This window comes from Vombatus ursinus, unplaced genomic scaffold (genome assembly GCF_900497805.2).
Source record: "Vombatus ursinus unplaced genomic scaffold, bare-nosed wombat genome assembly UNPS02014863.1, whole genome shotgun sequence".
NCBI classification, from domain to species: Eukaryota; Metazoa; Chordata; class Mammalia; order Diprotodontia; family Vombatidae; genus Vombatus; species Vombatus ursinus.
Window position 1 is genome coordinate 39681144 of NW_020954641.1, and position 19340 is coordinate 39700483.

The 19340-nt window shown below is 40.2% G+C and overlaps 1 protein-coding gene across 9 annotated transcripts in view; it reads left to right on the forward strand.

Annotated features, from left to right (window-relative positions):
* FGF1 (fibroblast growth factor 1) overlaps positions 1–19340 on the forward strand; it is a 157143-nt gene that overhangs the window by 64066 nt on the left and 73737 nt on the right. The window contains exon 5 of one of the 9 annotated variants that reach the window (XM_027842017.1): positions 18775–19083. The exons of the other annotated variants lie outside the window; for them this stretch is intronic. The gene's annotated coding sequence lies outside the window, so the exon portion shown is untranslated. The remainder of the gene's footprint in view (positions 1–18774; positions 19084–19340) is intronic. 9 annotated transcript variants of the gene reach the window in all.

The following is a 19340-nucleotide window of genomic DNA, read 5'->3' on the forward strand; positions in this document are numbered from 1 at the left end:
TCTTTAGACAAGAAGCATTTCACTACACTTAGCTGGCTATGTACTGATGGTATTGCTTCTACAACAACTACATGATGAACTTACTCAATGAAGTATTCCAAAACCCTTGGTAAGCTGAGACATTCTGTCAGTTCTGGGAGTGCCCTAGAATGAGGAGATTTCATTCATTACTGAAGAGGATTCATTCTATTGTGGTAGGTCCCCACCTATGTTTGAATATTGTCTATTCTTCATCATGACTAATGTCACTTTCCATTTTACGATGGGAGGGTAAAGAGATGAGTGTGTTACATGTCAGGATTTAAAGCCATGGGATGCCTTGGTGATTACTCATCTAGCCCTAAAAGCAGCCAAGCCTTCATTACCCCTGCTCAAGGCAATACCATACTTAAAAAAAAAAAAATTCTTGCTGAAACCAAAAAGATCATGGACTTACCTATAAGAAGACTTGGGACAGCATTTTACCACATGATCTTAGCTGCGAATGTTGTTCAGCAAGTATTTGAGTCTATGTGAAATTTCAGAGTATCTGTTCCTTTTCAGATGTGCTCAGCTTTCATTCAGAAAGTAACCTAAACAACTCTGAGGCAGAAAAATAAAACAAACAAACAAACAAATAAATAAATAAATAGACTTGGTCCATGGGACAAGCCAACCTTAGGGGAGGGTATCGAAGGCTTCAGGAAGTTGTCTTGTTGAGTAAAACTTAACCCTTAGCAAGTCTAGGACTTTACTACTATGGTCTTATGGGGGGATCACCTGTTTTTAGACCCTTTTAAGTCATGGTGGGAGGCCAAGATTCTTAGCCTAATGTTTGGAACCCTCTAGTACTAAACAAAATCATGGGAGAAAAATATTCTCCTTATTCTCAACTTCAAAATATCCTTAATTTCATGAATGTGGTAGTCCTTCCAAGAACACAAGCCACAACCTTTCTATACCTCAGTTCGTGGTCTTCATGAATTGCTATGGCCAAAGAAAATGCACATCTTAGAGACCAATTTTCTGACCAACAACCTTTCCTTACTCAACTAGGCTGGTCCTTGGATGATAACCACACAATGCATGGCCTTCCCAGCTTTGTGAGAGCTTCCAGATCTTGCTCTGTGTTGGTAGACCCTGTATTTATGGTATGTGGTATGCTCACATTTCAGGAGGCATTGGAGTAGGACACTAGGGGTGATGATCTTCACATAAATGAGAGATGGTGACTAGGAGAAATACGCACCGAGAACAAACCATGAAAATAAGATTGGATACGTTAAACAAGGGAAAAGTGAGGAAAAGAGAAATAGAAGACATGGCATGGTCTGCTGTTTGCTTACCCTTTACTGGTGGCTATGTCCTGAAGACAGGGCAGCACAACTGCCATCTAATAGACCTGGTCTACATTGGCACCTTCAGAAGCCAAGTCGTATAAAGGGTTGGTACTAGAGGACAGCATAGCATGTCATTTTGATCTTTAATGCAGCTATAGCATATGGAGCTGCCTGTTTCCCAAATTTCATTCAATTTAACAAATACTTTCAAATCATGTTCTATGGGCAAAGGGGCAGCTAGGTGGTGCAGTGGATAGAGCACCAGGCCTAGAGTCAGGAAGATTCATCTTCCTGAGTTCAAATCTAGCCTCAGACACTTCCTAACTGTGTAACCCTGGGCAAATCGCTCAATCCTGTTTATCTCAGTTTCCTCATCTGTAAACTGATCTAGAGAAGGAACTAACAAACCACTCCAGTATCTTTGCCAAGAAAATCCCAGATGAGGTCACGAAGAGCCAAAAACAACTGAAATAACTGAATAACCACCACCACAACAACATGGGCAAAGTAATGGAGATAGAAAGAAAAAAAAATTGAATCCAAATCAGGTCATAAGGAGCTTACATTCCGGGAGGGGGGAAGATGCAACATATATACCAAAATGCTCAGTCTCTACAAAGCAATATAAAATAATTTTGATAGGATGAGCACACTAACAACTGGGGAGATCAGGAGAGGCCTTGTATGGGAGATAGCTCCTATGATGTGCTTTGAAGGAAGGAGTCTGTGATTCCAGGGTGAGCAGGGAATTTATTTCAGACACCACATGTGCCTGGAGGCACAGGAGCATGGAGGCCAGGGATAGAATGTCAACAAGCAGGTTTGCCTGTAATGGACAGTGTGTGTAGGGTCAAAATATGAAATAATCCTGGAAAGGCATATAGGAACCAGGATGTGGCTTGATGCTAGACTGAGGATTTTGTATTTTACACTAGAGGCAATAGGGAACTATTAAAGGCTTTTAATAGGAGGACAACGTGATGGCATCTGTGCTTTTTGAACATCAGCTGGGAGAAGAACCAATGGAGAAAACTAGAGTCAGAGGGACTTAATGAAGAGGCTATAGAAATAGTCAAGGTAGGAGAACAGAAGACCTAGAGACTGTGTGACTTGGGAGAAAACGGATTAAATGTGAATAATGTTGTGGAATTGGTGTCAATGAGACTTGGCAACCATTTGAATAAGGGGATTAAGGGAGAGAAAAGAGTCAAGGATAACTGCAAGGTCAGAAACCTGGGTGGATGGAAGGATGGTGGTGCTTTCTTTCTTTTTTTTTTAAAATTTTTTATTACCCACACTGCAAAAATAAAAACAAACAAAAAAAGGGCAAGAAAAATAAAGAAAGGGAAAAAAACTATGCTTCAATCTGTACTCAGTTCATCAGTTGTCTCTCTGGAGGTAGATAACGTTTTTCATCATAGGTCCTTTGGAATTGTCTTGGATCGTTGTCTTAATCAGAGTGGGTAAATTAAAGGTATTTTCAATAGAAATTGGACAGTTTGGAGGAGAGGAGAAGGGGAATATAATGAGTTCCATTTTGGACATATTAAATTGGATGTGCAACAAGAGGTTTCCAGTAGGCAGTTATTTGAGACTTGAGTTCAAGGGAGTGATTTCGTTCACCAAGAGTCAGGGACTGCATAGCATCTATGTGACCTTAGACAAATCACTTAACCTCTCTGGGTTTCAATTCCTCATCTGCAAAATGGGGGTTAAGACTAGATCAGATGTTTCAACCACTGCATGTGGCCTACTGGAGAATGTGGCCTGAACCAGATTAAAATGTAATTGGGAAATACTTAACAAAATAAATAAAAATTAAATAAAACACAGATAATGTTAAAATTTAAAACTAAGTCAATTCGCAACCTGCAGGGACTGCTATGTATGGATTAATGGCTCCCATTTCTAGTTGAGTTTGATACAACTGGACCAGTAGACTTTTCATCAGATTTCCTTCCAGCTCTAAAACTATGCACCAATTACTTCTAAGTGCTATGTGGTGTCTTTAGAAAATGCTTGAGAATTCCATTTCATAGGAGAGAGATGGGTATAATGGTGTTTTTTATAACCATTAAAACACAAGCTAAGTAAGCAGTCAACAAGTATTTTTAAGTACCCATAGACCAGCGTGACCAAGAGTGCAATGCAGAGTAGAAGGGGAGAAGTGAGGTTGTAAGGGAAAGCTATTTTTCTTTCCATTCTTCTTTCTAGATTCGTATTTGTTTGTTTAAAAAAAAAAGAGGAAAAGGAAAATCACATAGTAGATTTTCTGGAGTTTACAGTTTCCATTACAACCAACAATAGAACAAGCACATAAAATGCCAAAAATATTTCTGGGCTGAGCTCCAACCATAATCCTGGTCTGTACCCTTTCCCTATTCTCTGGTTCAAGGCAACCCAGTCTGGTGATGAGGGAAGAGTTCTGGGCTTAGAGCCAGTAGACCTGATCCACAATCCAGCTCTACCACTTACCAGCCATGTGGCTTTGGGAAAGTCACTTCCTTTCTCTCAATTTTTGTCTTCTCATCTGGAAAATAGGAGCAAATCCTTGTACTACCTACCTCCTAGGGTTATGAGCAAAGAGCTCTGGAAGCCTTAAAGTCATGCATAATTGGGCTTCAAAGTGCTGCATCTTGTTGTGCTTGGCCTTGGAGGCAGAATTAGGATCAATGGATGGAAGTGATACTACTTCGTGAAGCACTTGGACAACTTTAAAGTGCTGTGTAAATGTATATTGTTATTGTTATTATTATTCATGTTGTTATCGTTATAAAAAAGCAAATTTTGCTTACTATAAGGAAAACTTTCCTAACAATTATGATTGTCCCAAAATGCCAAAAGCTGCCTCAAGAGACATTGAGTTCCCTGTTACAGAGGTGTTTATGGGAACATAAATTTAGAACTAGAAGGGACCTTAAAAGTCAGCTACTTCAACCTTGTTGTTTCATTTCATTTTTTTTAATGATGAAATTTTTGCTAGGTGAAAAATTAGGTAGAGTATGCAAGTATGTACACAGTTCAAAAGCTGAGTGATATATGATGTGTAAATATATGTTAACATATATGATGTGTAAATAAACATTTATGAAATCAATTTGGTTTTTACAATAAAAATTCTATTATAACTTAATAAAATAGCTTAAAGCACAATTTTACAGAATTAAACATCTCCAAGAAAAGATGGAATTAGTTTAATTGCCACTGTATTACTCAGAATTTAGAACAAGTTTAACTTTTTTTCTTTTTAAAAAGTGACTTGGGATGTCATTTTACAGAAGTCATTTTCTAAATGGCCTTATTTAAGGGTAATAGCTTATAAATAATCATTATTCCTTGTCATTCAGTCATTTCAGTCATATCTGACTCTTCATGACCCCATTTGGGGTTTTCTTGGCAGAGATACTAGAGCGGTTTACCACTTCCTTTTCCAGCTCATTTTACAAATAAGGAAATTGAAGGAAACAAGGTTAAATGACTTGCCCAGGGTCACACAGGTAGGAAACATCTGAGGCCAATTTGAACTTAGTTCTTCCTGACTCCAGGCCTGGCACGCTATCTACTGTGCTGCCTAGCTGCCCTAATAATTTTTCCTAGACATGCTTAATTGAAGAAAAATATTTACCAAAAAGCACTTTATTTTATATACTAACATAATTTCCTCCCCCCTCCTCCCCAAGCAGCTCTCATTCAATTTTGGGAGGCCTCATGGCCTCCCAAATTTAACAAATTTAACTAAAGACTACATGGCCACTGGTCAGGGATGCTGGACAGAGTCATGATCCAGGTGGAGGGTATAGAATGCCCTTCCAATTTCTATGGTTCTAGAATGAACATGATCATTTTTGTTATTTTTTCCTTCACAGATGAAGGGGTTCGGGAATACTCGGCAGTTGTTTAAACACGGCCTTTTAGAGCTCCCAGTCACTAACGCAGGTTGGCTTTTTTAAACTGCATTTTAGACGCTACAAAGCTTATAAAGAAGTTACTCAGACACAGAGCACGAGGTCTTTTGTTGCTTCCATTGTGGACTCTTCATGACATTAGGTGACTCTATCGCCCTGTCTTCCAAAGAAGCAAGACAAAACCCCACCAGTGCAGGATCCCAGGGTGTTCCCTTCACACACAAGGCCCCAGACATCTGTTTTGTGTTGGGAGCCAGCAGCGGTCAAAGTCCTCACATAATACAGCTGGATTTGCTGATGCAGCCAAAGTTCCTTGAATGTGTGTTTTCTGACCCCAAAAAGGCCCCACAAAAATATCCCCTCAGGTCATGTTCAGAACTTTACCCCAGTCCAAGGGGACAAAGAAAATGAACTTGAGTTTAGTTAATAAGTTACAGCAAAGAGGGAATTAAAACACCTGGCTCTTCCCTTCAGTTTCCTCCCTTGTCTTCATATAACCCTTTTGTTTCTGGGGCCTCTACCCCCTTCCCCTCACCCCCCTTCACAGCTGTTTTCCTGAAGTCAAATGGATGTCAGTTCAGATCAAGCCTATTAGAGATCATTCAAGCTGTCCTTTCTGCTGGGTACAGCCCGAGAGCTGTGAAAGATCTACATTTCTCTTTCTACTCTCTAGCTCCGTTCTGATTTTTGAGCTCCATCTAAAACCTATAGAATCTTCTGTAATTGTTACATGAAGGAAGCAAACACTGAATGGTATTTCAGATGCTTGAAGTATTACACAATTTCATCTTTCTAGCTTGATTGGGACCAGGCATGATACAGCTGTAGAGTAATAAGAAAAAATGCTATCCTCATGAGTGGGAGGAAGTGGGGATCAGGAGAAATAAACACAAGGAATAAGCCAGGGGCAGAAGATTGGAGATTGTAAAATTTTACTCTAAAGCACTCTGCTGTGCCACAGGTTTGATAAAATCATTCCTCAAATGATGATGATGTGTAAGTTTACCCCTTTAAGCAAATTGCATACCTGAAAATCCAGGTTTGCCAAAGAGATTATGATTCATCTTGCAAAGGGTCTTACAATAAGATTTCTTTAACTAGCAGAAACCTCTAGTGCATTTGAAAATAGGACTCAATTTGATTTATATTTATAAGGAATACATCTACCCTGTAAAATGAATGTGCTGGTCAGGTCCTAGATTTCAGGGGACAGAAACAAAATTTCATACTCAGTTGACCTAATTAAGAGGTTTAGAAAAATAATGTGCAAACCATGTGGAAATACTCATGCAACGTGCATTTCACTTTGCTCTCACCCCCTATATCTTGTCTGTCTGCTTCAGCAAAATCAGGCCGCAAAAGTAATTGCTCCCAGGAAACCAACTCTACCTAGACACAGCCTGACCACTGGATGGCCTGAAGAAGTTAGGGGCAGTGTGGTTTTCCACTGAGTTAGACAAAGGGAGCTGAGGACCCTTACAGATGTGGTACTCCTGAGTAGTCAGATAAAGCCAAATAAATGCCAGGGATAGGAGAATTAGTTTGGAATCAGGGTCCACAATCGTGGATACCCATCAGTAGTCACTCTGCCTCTTAGTTGCGTGTCCCCCTCCTCCTCTAGGTAAAAAGTACTTCATCAACCTCATCTATGGTGTTCATATTACTGGAACATTAGTGTTTCCTTTGTCATTTAGCACCTGCTTTATAATGGAATTTTATAATATTCGACCCTTTCTCTTCTTTTTTGTCAGATTGTTCTAGTTGTTCAGGACCTTGGAACTATACACAACCTTGCTGTGGAGAAGCTTGGTATAGTAGGAAGAACTATGGAAAAGAAAGACTAGGAAAATGTAAGATTACGGGGGAAAAAGGCTATAGAAAAAGAAAGACTATAGAAAAGGAAGACTGGGAAACCTGAATTCTAATCCTGACTATACCATTAACTAGCTGTGTGACCTTGGCCATACGACAGCTTCTCTGAACTTTGGTTTCCCATCTCCAAAATGGTGATGATGATGATGATGATGATATCAGCTTTGTTTTCCTCCCAAGGTTGTTGTAAAGACCAAATGAAATTTGTAAAAGTTTTGCAAAAACATTTTGAAAACTGTGATGCACTATACAAAAAATAAGGTATTTAAAAATTCCTCTACCACCTACCACTTATTCAAGAATATGAGGAGAGATCAGGAACTAGAAAAAAACTGGTCAGACATTAGAAGGAATGAACTCTGACACCTTTATCTCCATTCCCAGCTAAAGCATCTCAGAAATCATTTATTTGAAGTGGGAATGGAGGTAGAAGTATTAGGCTCGAACTTCAAAGAGACATTGGGTTCATCTTCAATGAAAAGGTATCAAGCTCAGAGAAGGAAAGAAAACTTGTCCAAAGTAAGCCAGTGAGTCCAGGACAAAACTGAGGAGAGAAGTCATAGTTCTGGATGTCTCATCCTATATTTCGTCCTAGATTTTTGACCCCCATTATTTTTCACCAGTGAAGATGCTTCTGTGTATCATTTCTGAGCTTCCTATGGAGGATCAATGAATTCTGAATCCCCCAAGATGCACTATTTCCTGTGAACAATTATAATATGTAAGCTTCGCTGGTCAGTGTATACATGTGGCTTCCTGGGGGGAAAAAGAGCCATAGCCAGGTGGACAAAAGGAATAAGAGGTGGACTTTCAATGAGAAAAAGTAGGAAAAGAGACAGAAACACTTACATTTAGAGAAAGGTCCTTGGGTCATAACATCTCCCTGTCCCAAAAAGAGAAGAAGGAGTAGTATAGCATAAAGCCTGGTGTGGAAAAATAAGCCTGTCTCACGCCTTTGATGGTACTATAAGTCAGATAAACTATGTAGTTTCCAAGCAAGGTGAGATCTATCAGAAGGGAGGGTTGCTTGACCCCCTACCAACTTCTAGTTCTTTCCCCAAATGATTATAAGACCTCGACCTCAGGTGGCACTATAAGTTGGAACAACTGTAAAGGTCTTTGGGAGAGGTGGAAAACACACAAAAGTCTTGTTTATGGGGGTGGTTGTGAATTCTTGTGTTTTCAGTCAGTGATAAAGCCTATCCTGTATTCAGTGTTTTGTTAGCCTTAGTACAGTGCTGAGGATCCTTTCAGGGAAAAATAAAACCAAATTCTGATGTTCCCAGGGGAAACCATGGGTGAGAGTGCAAATGACTATTGAATTATTGTTGAGAAGATTTCAATATCCAGCTTAGCCTATGTAAGACCAGAGCTATGATTCCAAGCCACTGATTACATTTAATCTCCAGTTTAGCCCATTTCCCAGGGTCGCATCCTTGCTAGATTTCTCTCTCACATACAGAGAAAGCAGTTAATCCAGGGTAGCCAAGAAAGTTTGGCTGGGAAGCTATACTAAATACACCAATTCTTCCTCATGTATCACAACCTTTCCCACTTTTTTTTTCACTGATGTTCCATCTCTTTTTCTCTTTCTCCACCTGGCTATGGCTCCTTCTCTAATGAGAGGCCGCATGGATGCTCAGGCCAAGGATACTTATGAATTACAATTTTCCCCAGGAGATGGCACATCTTGGGGAATTTTTGATTCACTGATTCTCCACAGGAAATTCAGATATATTTTTTACAGATGTTGAGTACAGAGACCCTTGTACAGTCAAGAACAACATCATAAAGAAGAGAAAAGGAAGCCAGAGGGTGATCTTGAAATATGATGGAGTCTCATTATATTCCTTTTGTAAAAAAAAAATTAATTTAATTTTTTTGTTACATTTTAAGTTCTAAACTGTCTCCCTCCCTCCCTCCCCACCCAGCACTAGAGATGGCCACCATTTGACGCAGATTGATAAATCTGTATAAAACCACACTATGCATGCTTCTATTTATCAGTTCTTTCTCTGGAGGTGGATAGCATCTTCCCTTGGATGTCCTTTATAGTTGATTTGAGTACAGTACTCAGAATAACTTGGCTGGTGACAATTATTTTTCAAACAATATTGCTGTTATTGTATACAATGTTCTCTTGGTTCTGCTCACTTCACTCTTCATTATTTCATGCCAGACTTTCTATGTTTTTCAAAAATCAACCAGCTCACCATTTCTTACAGCACAGTAGTATTCCGTCACAATCATATACCACAACTTGTTCAGCCATTCCCCAACTGGTGGGCATCCCCTCAATTTCCAGTTATCTGCCACCCCAGAGAGTTGCTGTAAATATTTTAGAACATACAGGTTCTTTTCCTTTTTCTCTGATCACCTTGGGAAACAGACCTAATAATGGTATTGCTGGTCTCCTTCTATTCCTCAACAAGATGACTCTAATGGCCTTCTCTGCCTTAGTTTGGTGTCTTCATCTAAATCAGGCACAATGGGGCAGTCAGTTACTGTGAGACCTGATCCCCTCTCCTTTGATCCTTAACTGCTCATTTCTTAATGAGGTCAGTGAAACTTGGGTTCTCCACCAGGTGTCACTGTGACAAGCAGAGAGCTCCCAGGGAAAGGTTGCCAGCTAATAAAGGCTCAGGGCTGGGCTATGTTTGCCGATTGACTTCCTCCAATTTCCAGCAGCTCAGACACTGAGCCCTCCTGTTTCAACTCTAGGGTGTAGCAAATACAGTGAGAAAGAAGCAGAGATTCCACTTATCCCTGCTCACTAGATGGTTTATTTTCCTCGCTCCCCACCTCTGACAGGGACAAACAATAATTCAGTAAAGGAAATATGAGTAATGGAAAGAAATGGGGAAAAAAATAAACATATCAAACTGGGCAGTATCCCCAGGGCTACTGCCTTTAAAGAAAACAAATCAAGTAGATTTGTAGCTATTTCTGGGGGACTGGGATGGAGGGAACCTCAGATTCTGCTTCTCTCTGAGCCCTTTTCACCAGTTTCACAGTATATGTTCTAGGAGATAAAGAAATAGGAAAGCTTCTGGGCTCAGACACTTGACACTTACTAGCTATGTGACCCTGGGCAAGTCACTTAACCCCGATTGCCTCATCAAAAAAGCAAAAAAAAAAAAAAAAAGTAGAAAAGGTGAAAGTTTCCCGAATCTTTGGCAGTAAAGGAGTCAAGAGACATGTATGTAGTCCTAGTTTTGCCACTAAATAGCTATGTAAAATGCATATAAAAATACATGTAAAATGAGAGGACTCAAGTCCATGATCTTCCAGTTCTAACAAGTCAGTCAGTTCAGTCATTTCTAACGCTTCATGACCTCATTTGGGGTTTTCTTGGCAGAGATACTGGAGTGATTTACCATTTCCTTCTACAGCTCATTTTACAGATGAGGAAACTGAGGCAATCAGAGTTAAGTGACTTGCTCAGGGTCACACAGCTAGTAAGTGTTTGAGGTTACATTCGAACTCAGGAAGATGAAGCTTCCTGGCTCGAGGCTCAGCCCTCTATCCCTTGTGCCACCTAGCTGCCAGCTCTAACATTTTATGTAAATTCTTTTATCTCTCTAGCTGATATTGTGGACTGTCCCTAAGCTTAAGAAAATCAGATTTATATCAAGGGACTGAAAACTCCATGTAATGGAAAGAGTTTCAGTATTTGGAGTCAGAGAACCAGGGTTCAAATCCTTATTTCAATACTGTCTATGTGACCTTTGTTAACCTCTCTGGGCCTCAGATCCTCATTTGTAAAATTAGAGGGCCACCAAAAGTCCCTTCCAGTTCAAAATCTGTGATTTTTATGAGTAGCAACATTGAGTTATAGTAACATAGTAAAAAGCACAGACTCTGCTAGTCAGCACCTGGGCAAAGGCAGAACTTTATGGTGAGATTTTATTTTTTACATTTTTTTTAACAAGCATTCATTAAGCACTTGCTATTTGCTAGGCAGGGGATACAAAGACCAAAAAAAAAAAACAAACCCAAAAAACCCCCAAAAACCCTGTAAATGTCTCTGCACTCAGTGAATTTGTAGTTTCTAGGTTAGTTCACATTTCTATATCCCTTTGAGATCTGAAAAAAATTTTGTATGCATTATCTCATCAAAAATGTTTTGAATTCTCAGAATATGAAAGATAGATACCTCCCAATGTAAGTCTAGAAATCCTTCCCAAGACTCAAGGCAAGGGATTTGTGTCCTGCAATTTGAATTGTCTCATTCTATTAATTCAAATAATTTAGAGTTGATTTCAATTCCACAAGTATTTTTTGAGCTTGGTTATGTGCTTAGCACTGTGCTAGGCACAATGGGTGGCAGAAAAGAAATAATAAGACATGATCTCTGCCACACAGGAGCTTCCAAGTCTTTTGTGGAAGTGACTTATGCACTGTACATAAATGTTCACTATTAAATAATTTATCTTTGAAGAGCAAATCATGGAAGACTTCATAGAGGAAGTGGGCATTATTCAGGCATTTGAACAAGGTAATGGGCATTCTGTCAGAGATGAGACCTGAGGACATCTCAGATAGTGAGGATGACAGACACAAAAATCCAGAGGCAACTTATAGGCTGTGAGCCTTCTTTCATCCAATGTTTCCTTTTGACAATACCTGCTTATTATCTCGTTATCTCCAGATACTTTTAGTGGAAGTGCCATCCAAGTACTATAAACATTAGGCTTGTAGCAAGAATGAAAGAATCATGACTTAAAGTTTTTAAAAGGCCTGTGAAGTAATTTAGTCCAAATAGTAGGATTTTCTTCCATGATCACCATATAGCTCCAACTTGATCTACCCCCATCCTCTTTGAGTGATGGGAAATTGATATCTCCCAAGGAAATCTGCTTCACTTTTACACAGCTCTAATCGTTGGGAAATTTTTCCTAAAGATAAGCCAAGTCTGCCTCTTTGCAACTCCCACCCATTGGTTCTAATTCTGCCCCTAGAGGTCAAAGAGAACAAATCTAACTCCCACAGGATGACCTTGAAAATATTTGAAGACAGAGCATCTCCGTTTTTCTCTTCTCCAGTCTGCTATCCCTAGTGCTGTCAACAAATCTTGGTCAAGTTGACGTGTTTCCTCACTATCTCAATTAGCCTTCTTTGGACACTCTCCAGCCTATCAATGTCCTTCTTCAAATGTGGTGACTTGGACAGAGAACAACAGGGCTCTTGCTTCCCTTGTTCTGGACATTATCTTCTATCGACCTTGTGAGTCATAGGTCTATTCTGATATTAAATATTCATATTCTTCAAGTCTGCACTCAGCTGTCTAGAGCTCCATAGCATTCAGTGAAATAACTACCAGTCAAATTCCACAAATACTGCTATGTCTGTTGAGCAGGTTCAGGTGAGGGGAGCAGGGCCCCTTTTTATGAGGTGGCTATGAAACCAATTAAGGAGAGCTTTTTATGATACGTACATAAGTAGCAGTTCTGAAGGTTTCTTATTAAACTCCACTCCACTTGAAGAGTAGACCTCTAAATCAAAAAGGAAATGAGAAGAGGAATGGAGGGTGGGATGGAGCCACTAGGATTTAAAAAAGTAGCCATTTCAAATTTGTTTAAGTAATTTAATTTCCCTTCTCTCCACCCCACTAAGTTGAACATTTCTAGGAAGATAGACGCCCTTTTCCATTCCACTGAATTTATACAATGATATCAGCCTTGAACTCCAAATGTTGCCTTACAGTGAAAGTTAGGTTGTATCAATAGGATGTGACACCCAATAATACAGAAATTTTAGGTATTCTATGGGTTTTTTTTCCAGGACTCAAGTGATTTCTTTGGGCGCCAGTAGCCTTGGTTGCTGTTTTGTTTACTAAACAGTACTTTGTTAAAAGGATAGATAGAATAGATAGAATTTATTATAGCTGAGTCCAGACTTTGGGGATGCAAAAGAACTCTAGGCCTCCTTCCTTCATTCTTCCTACCTTCTTTCCTTCCATCCTTTCTTCCTGTTTTGTTGATAATTTAAAAATGTACATTGCTATTTTTTCCAAATGATTCTTCCCACACACTCTGCACTAGAACCTCCTATCCTTTTAACAAAGTACTGTTTAGTAAACAAATCAGTACATTGGCCATGTCTGCAAAGGGATGCCTCATTCCTCATCTATATTTCACCATCAAGATTACAAACCTTGGCATTGTTTTGGTTTCCCCCCTCTCCCTCACCCCACATAGCCAATCAGTTGCCAAATCTTTCTGTTTCTACCTCACATCATCTCTCCTATCTGATCTCTTCTCTCCACTAGTTCGGGCCCCCATCCCCTCTCATTTTTCAGTTGCATCCAACTCTTTGTGATCCTATGGACTAGCACTCCAGGCCCTTCTGTTGTTGCTGTTCAGTCATTTTTCAGTTGTGTCTGCCTCTTTGTGACCCCACTTGGGAGTTTTCTCCACAAAGATACTGAAGTGATTTGCCATTTCCTTCTCCAGTTCATTTTACAGATGAGGAAACCGAGGCAAATAGTTAATCGACTTGTCCAGGAGCACACAGCTAGTTAAGTGTCTAAGGCCAGATTTGAACTCAGGAAGATGAAGCTTCCTGACTCCAGGAACAATGTTCTATCCTTTGTGCCACCTAGCAGGCCATTCTATCCTCTACTATCTCCCAAAGTCTGTCCACGTTCATGTTCATTGTTTAAATGACACTATCTATCCATCTCATCCTCTGCCATTGCCTTTTCCTTCTGCCTTCAATCTTTCCCATCATCAGGGGCTTTTCCAATGAGTTCTGTCTTCTCATTATGTAACCAAAGCATTTAAGCTTCAGCATTTGACCTTCCAGTGAATAGCCTGAATTATTTCTTTAAGTATTGACTGATTTGATCTCCTTGCTGTCCAAGGGACTCTCAAAAGTCTTTTCCAGCACCACCATTTGAAAGTATTGATCCTGTGGCGCTCAGCTTTCCTTATAGTCCAACTCTCACAGCCATACATTGTTATTGAAAAAAACTATAGCTTTGACTGTATGGACCTTTGTCGGCAAGGTGATAGCTCTGCTTTTTAGTATGCTGTCTAGATTTGCCATAGCTTTTCTTCCAAGGAGCAAGTGTCTTTTAATGTCATGGCTGCAGTCACTGTCACTGCAGTGATCTTTGAGCCCAAGAATATAAAATCTGACACTGCTTCCATTAGCTTCCTTTGGGCTTTGGCCAAGTGGCTTCATTAGTGCTGGAGCTACTTATAGTTGTCCTTTGCTCTTCCCCAGTAGCATATCAGACACTCTTTGACCTGAGGGGCTCATCTTCTGGTGTCATATCTTTTATCATTTTATTACCATCCATGGGGTTTTCTTGGCAAAGATACTGGAGTGGTGTGTTGTTTTCTTCTCCGATGGAACTCTCCAGTATGACCTGTGCATCTTCAGTAACCCTGAACAGAATAGCTACGTAAGCCCTTCTACCGCAACAAGACGATCTGGGAGTGGCGAGAGTCAGTTAACTAACATAGAAGAATCTGTTCTTCTCACCTTCTTGTTTCAGTAAGTCTGCTGGTTTCTTCACTTACTTTGCTTCTTGTTTATACTGCACAGTTAACAGTTTACAGTCTTGGGCTCTTGTATGTCCTATTTCCTTAACAAGATGGTAAACTCTTCATGGGCTTATATTTCTCATGTATTTTCTATTGCACCTAGTACAAGACTGGGTACAAAGATCAAAGGGAAGCTGAAGGTAGTGAACGCTGGACCTGGAATCAGAGAGATATGGGTTTGAATCCTGCCTCAAGTGTTTATTAGCTATGTGACTCTGGGCAAATCACTTCACCTCTTTAGGCCTCAGTTTCCCTGCCTGTAAAATGAGGGGTTGGATTTGATGACCTCTGTAGTTCCTTCCAGCCCTAAATCTTTGTTTTGTTTTAGGCAATTGGGGTGAAGTGACTTGCCCAGGGTCACACAGTTAGTAAGTGTCAAGCGTTTGGTCTGAGGCCGGATTTGAACGCAGGTCCTCCTGACTACAGGGCCGGTGCTCTATCCACCGCGCCACCTAGCTGCCCCCCAGCCCTAAATCTTTGGCTTCTCTAAGGTCACACAAGTAGTCAGTAGGAGAGCTGGAATTTGAATCCAGGTTTTTAAGATTCCAAATTCAGCGTTCTTTCCCATGAAATACTTGTTGACTGATTGATTGCTTTTGGATTCTGACAGGGAGGAGAACATAGCCAAAGGAGTATTTGGCAAAAAACATTTATTAAAAACTGTACAAAAAGGTTAATTGTTTAGTGTCTTCCACTAGAGACACTTACAACCCACCAACGGATGAATGACTCATGCTTACTATATGCCTAGCACCAGGCTTGACTTTCCCCACTTACAAAATGAAGGAAGGGATTCAGACTAGGCCTGTGAGGTCGTATTCATACAGGACTCCCAGGTGAGGACGCTCTCTCTGATAATGTAGATTGGTACCTTCTCCATACCTTAGTGAGAGTTGCTTAGAGGTGGGACCTGAACCCAGGTTTTCCTAGTTCTGAGACCAGCTCTCTATTCACTGCACACTATGCTGCCTGATCATTCTGATGATGCTAATTTGCAATTATTTTCTTTCATCTTATTTAAACTACTCCTCCTCCCCCATAACCATTCCTCATCATTCTGTCTTTTGGGCATTTCCCTGTCCTTTAGATTTTTGAAGTCATTAGTGTTACTTTTTGAAACAATGGGATTGAGAAAAAAATCAAGACAGCTCTTAATAAGGTTGATAAGTCTTCTACCACCTACTTGAACTTTCATGCAGACAACTAGTGAATTTAAACAACTTCTTCTCATCCTGGCAAATTTTTCATGAAACATATATCTATAATTTATATATTATATATAAATATATTGGTATATATATATATATATTAAGTGGGCAAGCCACTTAACTCCAATTGCCTCCAAAAAATAAGAATTGTACAGTGGTAGAGAAAACTGGCCTACAAATATACCTTCCTCCATAGGGGAGGGAACATGTATTCATTAAGTATTTATTACTATGTACAAGGCACTATGCTAAGCACCTTACGAATATTATTTCATTTGATCCTAACAGTGACCCTGGGAGGTAGGTGATATTATGATCTCCATTTTACAGTTGAGGAAACTGAGGTACAGAGAGGGAAAGTGACTTGTTTAGAGTTACACAGCTAGTAAGTGTATGAGGTCACATTTGAACTCAGGTCTTCCTGACTTCAGTGCTCTATCCACTGTACCACCACCTGCCTCTAAAAAGATATTATTTTCAGAGGATGGGGTTTTCAGCTTTTTAAATTCAATGGAAGCACAAGCTTCCCAACAAAACCAGACTCAAGGCAGTAGATTTAAGTCTACCTGGCTTTCTTATTAAATTTTTTTGGGCCGGGGTTGATATTTCATTGGTATAGAGAGCTCTCAGTAAGGAAACTCCCTCTACCAATGTAGATTGCTGTGACAGAATTGTGCTCTGTGACTTAGAGTCTTTAGACGCCTGGGGTACTGAGAACTAATGTGTTCCGGAGTTAGTATGTGTCACAGGCAGGACTTAAACCCACATCTTCTTAACTCAAAGGCCAGCTCTCTATACACTATACTCTATACACTATACACATACACTATACACTGTATACACTACACACTATATACAGCTTCCTGACTTAAAGACATCTTCCTAAGAAAAGTGTAGGAGCACAAAATTCAGAGGGCAGCTAGACGGCGCAGTGGATAGAGCACTGGACCTGGAGTTAAGAAGACTCATTTTCCTGAGTTCAAATCTGACTTCAGACACTTGTTAGCTGTGTGTACTTGGACAAGTCACTTAACCCTGTTTGCCTAAGTTTCCTCATCTATGAAATGAGCTGGAGAAGGAAATGGCAAACCACTCCAGTTTCTCTGCCAGGAAAACTCCAAATGGAGTCATGAAGAGTAGGATGTGACTGAAACGACTGAACAACAAATAAAATTCAGAGCTGAAAGATCTTAGAGATTCGTCCTATCCAAAATCTCCATGTATCCCCACACATTCTGTAATTTTATAGATGAGGAAAAGGAGGGCTGTAGTGCTGGAGTGACTTGCCCAAGGCTGTACAAGGAGTAGTGACAGAGACGTTCTTTGAACCCAGGTCCTCTGACTCCAAATCCAGTACTCCTTTCACTGTACTATAATGTCTTTATGCGTAGATAGAATTTTATAAATCAAAGCATGTTTTAAATCTGTAGTAATGTTCACAATTTAATAAAGAATTCTATAGTAAATCTTTTTTTTTTTTTGGCAACTGGGGTTAAGTGACTTGCCCAGGGTCACTCAGCTAGTAAGTGTCAAGTGTTTGGTCTGAGACTGGATTTGAACTCAGGTTCTCCTGACTTCAGGGCTGGTGCTCTACCCACTGCGCCACCTAGCTATCACCTACCAGGGTATGCCCCCTTCCCTACATTTGCAAACACATGCAATTTATATTTTTCATAAATATGGATTTTTATTCATTAAGCTCCTCATCTGTATGTCATCTATTAATTATCTAAGCCAGAAGGGGCCTGGTCTAGAAAGTAACAATATATCAGGGAGGTGACTTCCTTTTCAACATTTCAACCCAGCAGGACCCTATATGAACACCAAAACAGGATGCTCACACTATCTACCTAAATGTCTACTTTCCTGCCCCTCCCCCAATTCAAAAGAAGCTCTTGAACCTAGAAAAGTGACCTTTGAGTCAGTTTTTTGTCGACCTCACTGGATCATGAACAAGAAGACAGCATCATAGCAGAGAGAGAAAAACCACCCTGACTTTTCTCCTTTTCTTCTGTAGCTTAATAGAGCTATAGAATTTGGCATCCTAGAGAGGCCATTTTTAATATAGTTTCTCCATATCAAGAATCTTTTCTCTATGAGAAAGAAATAGGGTTCAGTTCATAGGCTCCTAGCTATTGAACTTGAAGGAGTCTTTTTTTTTTTTTTTTGGCTTTTTTTGCTAGGAATTGGGGTTAAGTGACTTTCCCAGGGTCACATAGCTAGTAAGTGTCAAGTATCTGAGGCTGGATTTGAACTCAGGTATTCCTGATTCTAGGGCTGATGCTCTATCCACTGCGCCACCTAGCTGCTCCTTGAAGGAATCTTAAAGGCCATCTAGTATGGCCCCCTCATTTTATAAAGGGGGAAACTGAGCCATAGAGTTCTTAAGTGATTTCCCCCAGGTCCTCTAGCTTCAAACCTGATATATTTTCTACCACCCCGCAATCTCATTCGGTTCTAAAAAGGTAATGGGAATGATAGTGAAAGCTCAGTTAAAAAAAAAAAAAAAAGGCAAACACTGGGAAAAAGTCAGCCCTGAAGAGAAGGCCTGAAGTGGTGGCAGTGACATTTAGCTGCCTAGCAGATACAAAAAGAGCTGATTGGAGTTGGGGTGGGTGAGACATGAAACTTGTTCTGTCCTTCTCAGAACTGTACTCTTGGACCGGCTACCACTGCAGGATTTCAAATATGTTTCCTCTTAGGAACAGAATCTGTTTTCTCCATAGGGGACCCAGATACCAAGGGAAGGACAGATCTCTCAGCTCAGCTTCTTGGACGCAGACTTTACCTCCCCTCCAAGTTATTTCATCATTAAAAAAATTAGGCCTTCACCCAGAAAAATAAAATAAAATAATCAGTCATTTCATGTTGTCTTTGATTGGCGTTCTCTTGCTCTCTCCCTTTCATTCCCGTAAAGCTCAGCACATCCTTGCCAACTGTCTAAAGGGAGAGCTGTGAACAGACCTGTGTGTGGAATACCAACTATACGGCCACGGAAGTATGAGAATGGCAATGGAACCAGGAAACAGCAAACAATGCAGATGGAAAAGTCGTCTTCATTCAACTTTTCTTGCAGAGTCAAAAGCAGCTGGCAAGCCAAAGGGGCCTCTAAAAATAGCCAAGGTCCTTAAAAAGAAATGACGTGAAATAAAGAAGCAATTTCTACACTTCCTTTACAGAGGCTCTGCAAAAGCGATCCCTCAGAAAGGCTTAGGTCTCTGGGCAGGTAATTATAGAGGACAGGCTTCTCTCTGCCATTTGGCTCTTACTCCTCCTGGGCCATCTTTACAAAGCCACAACTCTAAGCTCCCCAATCTTCCATTTGTTTCCTGCCTAGCACAGGATGCCGTTGCCTTAGTAGGAATGTAGCTCTCTGGTTAGAAGCCTCTGGCCTCCATGGCCCAATTTCAAGACCTGGAATAGGCTCTGACATGTGAAATAGTTTGATGGACTTTAGATTCTTTCTGGGTATCCAGCCGCTTT